Source organism: Pteropus vampyrus, unplaced genomic scaffold (genome assembly GCF_000151845.1).
Source record: "Pteropus vampyrus isolate Shadow unplaced genomic scaffold, Pvam_2.0 Scaffold81, whole genome shotgun sequence".
Classification (NCBI taxonomy): Eukaryota; Metazoa; Chordata; class Mammalia; order Chiroptera; family Pteropodidae; genus Pteropus; species Pteropus vampyrus.
The window spans coordinates 83,497-91,471 of NW_011888862.1; the positions used below are offsets into that span (position 1 = coordinate 83,497).

General features: G+C 46.0%; 1 protein-coding gene across 1 annotated transcript in view; it reads left to right on the forward strand.

Annotated features, from left to right (window-relative positions):
• Positions 1-7,975, forward strand: part of WWC3 (WWC family member 3) — a 102,310-nt gene that overhangs the window by 56,461 nt on the left and 37,874 nt on the right. The window lies entirely within an intron of this gene.

The window sequence follows — 7,975 nt, forward strand, 5'->3', positions numbered from 1 at the left end:
GTCTCGTTGAATTGGAGGTTGGTTTTCTTCTTTCATTTGGCCACACTGTAGCTTTCTGTCATTACCGGCGAGAATTAAAACTTCACAGTGCCTAATACCTGCTTTCAATGCTAGGCATTGTGCAAGCTGGAGATTGCAGTTAATTTAATTCTCACTTGTAGAAGCTGTGGTGAAGGTGATCGAGGTTCAGGGTGGTTGAGGAGCACTCTGAGGTCTCATGAAGCCCCGAGCCTCAGAGGGGAGTCCCGCCTGGCACCTTTCCCCACCGGCTCCGCCTTCTGTAGCAGCGTTGCCGGGCCCAGCGCCTGTTCCTTTGCTTGGCCTCCATCACTCCGCCACCTCCAGTTCCTTATTCAAAGACAAAGGTTATATTACGATGTCAGGCTGACACTGAACGCTCGAGAAAATGAAAAGGGCCAGGGCTCAGGGGACTGAGAAAACCCCTTCCCCTTAGCATTGCTAGGAAGTACATTCATCTCTAGGAGTCAAAGTAATTTTAAGAATAGGAAAAGGCAGTCAGGTTTGTATAGGTTTATTGGACAGAAAACAGAGTCCAGTATAGGGAGAGCTGTGACCTCACACCTGCAGCCAGAATGGAGTATGAGTCGCGCCCCTGCAAACAGAAGGGCAGGTACGCCTGCGTTTTTGGGGGGTTTTTTGTGTGTGTGTTTTTTTGTTTTCTGCTTTCTTTAGCAAGATCCCACGTTTGGGAGCAGTGATGGTAAACATGTCCCCACCAAGGGGACAGTCCTCACTCCCTGCCAGAGCCTGCGGGTATATCCACTCTCCCCAGTGGAGGCTGAGGAGTGGCATGGGGGAAAGTTCTGGACGTGGCCTAGGTCCCGGGTCCCCACCCCAGCTTTCCAGATGGAACTGCCTCGACAGGCAGCGTTTAACCAGCTCCTGTGTTGTCACCATACACGTTCACTCTATTTTGTGACACAATCTCACAGGAAGGAGAGAAAACATGGGCTCCGACGCCACGCTTAAAATTCTTTGCAAGCGAAAAATCATCTAACACCTTCCTCCGAGTTGCACAGGCTGTGTATGAGACCAAGACAGCCTCGTTATTTTTCTGCTATCGAACATGGGCCCTTATAAATCAGATCATGCAGATTGCTGTTATTTATTGAGAAGTTTTGAAAACCTTTGATAAGCATCGATAATGTGATCCCGCCCCGCCCCCCATACTGTAAAATCTTAACTCTAAGTGCGGAGCGTGCGTGAGCCGTTGTCCGTACATGGGCTTCTCGGATGTTATTACCAACACAGGTTTAAGGCAGAGACCCTAGGTTTTCCTCCAGAAACACTTCTGCTGTTCTTGCTTCCCAGAATATCCAGTGTGTCCTTTTCCAGAGCACCTCACCAGGAGTTTGGCCGCTTATAACATTTTCAACTCGACTTGTTTATCTTGGTGAACTTTCCTGACTAGCAAGAAAATCCATCATTACGCTTGGGTCCAAGTGAGGAAAAAAGAACCTTTTGTATTTTTTTTAAGTCTATGTATGTTGTTAATTTTTGTAGATGGGAGCTGGCCATGAACACAGTCTCCGGGTTAATGATAGAAATTGTGTGTGTGTAATATATATAAACTTTTAATGATGGAAAATGTCAGCCATACACAAAAGTAGAGAGAACAGTATAATGGAACCCTCCAGTACCCCTCATTCCGCTTCAACAGCCAACCACACGGCGGCCAATCTTGCTTTATCTCACCTCGCTCATCCCCCGAGCTCTTACTGCCTCATCGAAGCAAATCCCAGAATCATATTTAATCCATAAATATCTCTCCTCAACTTATAGACTCCTTTTGAAAACATAACTATAATACCTATACCCCAGTTAGTGGTAATCTCTTAATATCGTCCCTTCTCTAGCGAGTTTCCCTATTTCCGGCTTGTTCGGGTCCAGATTCAGACAAGGCCCACACAGTAGCTCTGGTTGGTGTGCCTCTTAATCTCCACGCCCCTCTTCTTTTTTTTCCTTCTGACCGCTTATTTGTTGAAGAAACTAATTTGCTTGCCCTTAGAATTTCCCTGACAGTTGGTTTAGCTGCTCGCATGCGCACGGGTGCCCCCTGCTATTTATGCAAACTGGTGTAATTAGTTTGAGAGGCTCGATCTGATTCAAGTTCAAGTTGTTTTGCTTTTCTCTTTGGGTGGGGGAGGGGACTATTATGATTATCAGTGGGTTCTGGCATTGTCTGCCTCGTACATCCACTTATAATGTTTCCCAGCAGCTTTTAACCTAATGCTGCGCACATGGAGGTGTGAAAGATTTCAGGATGCGTTCCCAAAAGCGAGTTTGCTGGGTCAAAGGTAAATGTATTGCAGGTATGATTAGATATCGCCAAATTCCCGTCTCTAGGGGTCGCACCGTTTCGCACTCCCAACGCTAATAGATGAGCGTTCCTGTTCCCACGGCTTTGCCAACAGAATGTGTTGTCAAGCCTTGGCATTTTTGCCAGTCTCATAGGTGAGCGATAGTATCTCAGTGTAGTTGTCATTTGCATTTCTCTTGCCGCCTTTTATCAAAGTCTTCAGAAAAGAGAAGCAACATTTATGAGAAAAATCGAGCTTTTTCCAGTGAAAGAGCTACTGGGCTCTGCTGCCCTAACGTTTCTGAAGCTCATTTTGAAAAATTACCTTCCTGTAACTGGTTCCTAGCATCCAGGGGCAGAGGGGGAGGACTCGGCTAGAACGTATGCAGTTTCCCAGATGGGTGATGCCCAGGAACGTGCTGAGTGTGCCAATGGGTGTGGGGAGATTTCTCTCTCTAGTTATTCTAGATCTCCTGGAATGTACCTCGTGTTAGATTCCGAATTGTTCTGCAGCCAGGAAGCTCATTTAACGTTGCTTCACCCTGACTTTCCCACGCTTATGTGCCATTGAAGCCTTTTTCTGCCATGACACCTGTAACGTCCCTGAGTGCTGGGGTGATGGCCCAGGACGCTTTGGGGGAGCGCTGTCCTGACGGCCTTCTTACTACCTGTTTTTCATGGTGCGCTGTTTCCGTACCTGGCACCTATTCCCTCTCATGGCTTCCACTGTGATGGCTCTGCCAGTCGCTGCTATGGCTTGCCTTTCCCACACCGTAGCCACGGGGAGTCTTTTAAAATGTCTCCTCTGACGGCGGCCCTCTGTGGCTTTTTCTCTCACTTAGAATGTAATCCAGGCTCTGGGGGGATGTTGGCCCCCTGTCCTGACCTCCTTTCCTCCCCTCCTCCAGTCTCGCCCTCAGTCACCTGGCCCAACCCCCCAGCCACCCTGCTGGTCTGCGCACTGGGGCTTGCAGCTCCCTGTGCCTGGAACACTCTTCCCCTCAAATTCTTGCATGCCTATTCCCTCCCTTCTGTAGTTCTCTGGACAGATGACATCTCGACAAGATCCTTGCTTAACTACTGAATCTAAAAAGGAGCCCTCTCTGTCACAATTCCATTCCCCAACTCAGCTTTGTTATCCTTAAAACACAGATCACTGCCTGACATAACGGTGTATTTCTGGTTGTCTGTCTCCTTGACTAACATCACGTTGCACAAGGGTAAAGACTTGGTTTGTTCTTTGCTCGATCCTCAGGACCCAGACAGTTAGTTCTAGGCACAGCACAGGCTTCCATGGGATGAATGGACCAGGCCCGGTGCTGTGCAGACTGGCTGATGTCGCTGCTCCTGCCTGCTGGGAGCCATCCCACAATTCACTTCATTCTCGGACACTGGCACCCTCAGAGTGAGGGCCTGGGCTGCGACGATCTCAGGGAGGCCTCTGTGAACCGGCCGGTCACTTTCTTACTAACGTCCCTCTAGCATTTCCTTCTCTTCTACATATTATTATATTGTACTTTAAGAAATCCTATTCTTACTACTGCTATTCAAGTCGCAGAAACGGATGTTCAGTAAACGTTCCAATAACCAGTTTCCACGAGGTACATTCTTAGTCAGGTGGCCTCTTTGCTTCAAACCTTTTAGTTGCCCGATGAGCTTCTTCCCTGATGCAGTGGTATGAGTGAAGATAAACCCACGTGTCTCCTTAAATAAGAGTGACTACTCTCTCCTGAGCATTCAGGACCAGAACGAGGCAGTATTCAATATTGGAATGAGTGTTTTCTGTCCGAGGGGATTTAGTGCTTTCAGAAGAGAATAAGATTGTTCACAGTTAGAACAGGCTTAGACCAACAATGTCCCATTAACATAGCACATAAGGTCCAGCCCGTGCGAAAAGCCCAGCACTGCTCAGATAACAGTAAAACATACAGAAATGGGGGCGGAAACAAAAAGAGCATTGTTCCCGGTTGTGGGACAGGTCTGGCGTTCCACACAGGACCTGCTGTTGATAGAAAACTGCCGGAAGCTTTCTGAGGTTCGTTCAAGGCCCCCTGCCAGAGCTGGTGATGTAAAAGGTAGAGTTGTAACAAAACTTCTCATTCTTTTGGGTTGTAATGCATGGTATTAACATGGAATACCTTTAGAGGCCTGGCAACCCTTTTCTTCAAGATGTGGGTTTAAGAAGTCATTTGGTTTTACTTTTGCCGGTGCAATTCTCTTGACATCTTAAAATGAACAAAAAATATGGAAACTTCAGGCAGCGGGAAGAAGAGGTTTGATGATAAACATGTCAAAAATGCCTTCTCAACGGTACTGTAGTCACCATTTGAAGCCGCGCCTTCTCCTTTTCTCTCTAACCATTTCTTTCATAAGCAGACCATAAAAAGCCCCAGTTTACTTTGGGACAAGATTTGACTTTCTGCGTGGGTGGCCTTCAGGTTTGACACAGTGTGAGTTTGGAGGCCTTGACTTTGAGTGTATCGTTAACCCGGTGATGAAGGGGTTGAGTGCTGGTGCGATGGGGCCTCTTATTGGCTGCGTGACCTTGAGCAAGTCATTTAACTTCACCAGAGCTGCTGAGAAACGTCGAGGGTTGAAAAGTAAAGACTGTGGGTTCTGTGCACTGGACTCTTTTTACACCGTGTTGTCAGTCTGTTTGGGCTGCCGTAACAAAATACCACAGACTGGGTCGCTTATAAACAACACGTTTATTTCTCACAGTTCTGGAGGCTGGGAGTCCAAGATCAGGGGGCCCTCAGGGTCAGGTTCTGTGTCAGGTGAGAGCCAGTTTCCCGATTCATAAATGGTCACCTTCTCATTATGTCCTCACATGATAGAAGGGGCGGGGGAGCTCTTCGGGGTCTCTTTTGTAAAGGCACTGATCCCTCATGGCGTAAGAGCTTATGTCATTATTAGCACCATCTTTTGTTGAGCAGTTATCAATTTTCTATCATTTTATTTGAGATGTATAAGCAGTATCTTGGGGTCTTAATTAAAATTTAAAAAAGAAAAAGACAGTTCTTTGGCAATCCCAGACGCTATGATTTTCCTTATAAATGGAATATGTTGATATTTTAGAAAATACCAACCAACTAATTGAGCACATCCTCTGAATGTGACCAGAGTTCTAGAGGGCATTTGAAGAAAGGGAGAAAACACCCAAATGAATTTTGCAGACGTGAAGGAAGAGGTTTCTTGTCTTTTGAAGTTTTCATTAGATGAAAATCTATCACATTTGAAAAACGGAAGTTATTTGGATTCTGTGAGGCATTTCTTACCCATATAAAAGCCTGTGGACCCTACCTTGGCCGCTCTGAGTCGGGGTACACCTGTGGATACAAGGGGCATTTCCGTACCAGTGATCCTGTGCAGACCTGAGAATTGGGAGAAGTGGGTTTGAATCCTGGCTCTGCCAGATATTAGCTTGTTATCTTGAGCCACTTAGTTAATCTCTCTGAGCTTCAATATTTTCATTATAAAAACTGAGATTTTGCTATCTCGTAATGCCGTTGAGAGGATTAAATGAGGGGACAAACGTAAAGTACGCAGCAAGACCCTGTCACCTAGTGGGTGCTTGATACATTGAGTTGTTTTAACATGCTATTTATATAACATGTAATATAATCAAATAATATATACTACATAAGTGTGGTTATATAATCTTATATAATATATAACCCTTTTTGTACAATTGTATGTTCTACAATGATATATAACTTTTTTAAATGATAGTATTTCAGAAATTCCTAGAACTTTGAGATCACGTTCTCTAATAGCTTTCAGACTTTTTTAAACAGTGGAATCTTTCCTCCTTTTCTTTTCCACAAACAGTATCTTCTGTGGACCCAGACAAGCTGAGACAGAGCAAAGGTGGGGGTTTGGTGCTTGCCGAAGCAGGAGTGAGGGTTCCCCAGCCACACGCAGGCTCTCTCTTTAGCTACTCCTGCTCACCACACTGAGACATCCTTGGAACAGAGTGAAAGCAGTTGCTCTAGGCCAGTCTTCATTCTTCTTCAGGGTCTCAGAGCCACTTGTATAGAACTAAGGCCGGAGCCCAGGTCTGTGACCTTGAAGTTGAACTTCTAGGCCTTCTGCAGTGCCCACCTATGGAATGAATTACAGGGCTGCCGATCCCTCTCTATGGTGGGAATTGGTGCCTGTTTTTCCCCATGTGGCAGCCGTTACCAGTGTTAGGCAAGGTGCCTTGAGAGAATGCTGGCTCCATCCCCGGGTCTCCTGGTGGCCACACTTAGGCATTGTAGCTGCTAAAAACCATAAGGAAACCACAACACTTAAGTACGGAGCTGGAGCTGACATGGTTAGCGTCCCTCATTGCATCCTGAACAGTGATTATGTGTCTAGACCTCTATGGCTATTTGACCAGTATTGATTCTCAAACAATTGAAACGATTTTGTTTAATGCAGTAGAGTTTCGTTTCTCTATATGGGTGTCAGTGTCAGGTGATGATCCACTGCCCGTATTTTTCATTCTGGAGGAGCCAGTAGACCTGCTCAGCAGAGATGGTGCTCATTGACTGTTACAGAAAAATCAGACTTTTCTGGCCTCAGGTTTTTTGTCTGGAAATGATGTAGCCCTTTTCTACAGACTTCATCAACCTATGTGGGTTGTGGTTTGGGGGCATTAAATGAGATGTATTGGGAAGCCTTTTATCAGAAGGTGACTACAAGAAGACATTAGTATGTAAACGAGTCTAGATTTCTCTGCAAGAAAAGTCAGGCCGCTTCCTTGGCAGACTTAGCGCTGCCGTGAGACGGATGGCCTTTTATTTCTACCTTGGTTCTCCATAGAATAGCTAAAATGGAAAAACACATGGCCAGGCCATGTTGGGGTTTAGGGGTGTCACCATTAACGTGTGGGGTCCCATGGTGCGCCTGCATCTGCTTTACACGGAAGAGCAGACTGGGGACCAGTTTCCGTAAATATTTGATTTGTAGCTGATGGCAGTGACAGCGCTGCTGCCGAGCCCCGGAGCCTATTCCAAAGGGAGGGAATGGTTTCCTGCTTGTTCTATTTGTCCTTCTCTCATTCCAAGGGTGCTGACAGCTCAGATCAGCTCCCGTGCTGACTTTTGCTGTGAGTTGTGACATATGTGGCCAGGAATTTGTTAATGATAATAAAGTACCAGAGTTGGTAAATTATTTACTTTTTCTGCCATGGATAAGTAGATTCAGTATCATCTTGATAATAATAATAATCACCACCAACATGACATGCTAGGCCTCTGTCAGGTAAGACCTTTCCTTACGTTTTCTCATTCAATAAGAGAAACTTTTTTGTAAACCTATGCGACACATCAGCAAACTGAGGTTTAAAGAGGTGACGTGACTTGCTCAGGGTCCCATTGTAGAGCTGGAGTATCACTCATACTCACCAGCAGGCCAGGATGCTTTTGTGAGTGGAAAGTAAGGGCACTTGGGCTGGTTGTTAAGGATCCACCCAGATTTTCAGTGAACATGCGGGCAGCAATTTAGAACCAGAAGCTGCATAAAGTGGAGCTGGAACCTGAAACGAAAGTTAATGACTTTGCAGGGGAGTCCGTTCCATTTCTGGACCAAAGTATCCCAACTTCTTTAGCCCCGAGCCTCAAGACTTAGGTATGGAAGATGTGACAAATGACGTGTGCGCTACAGGAC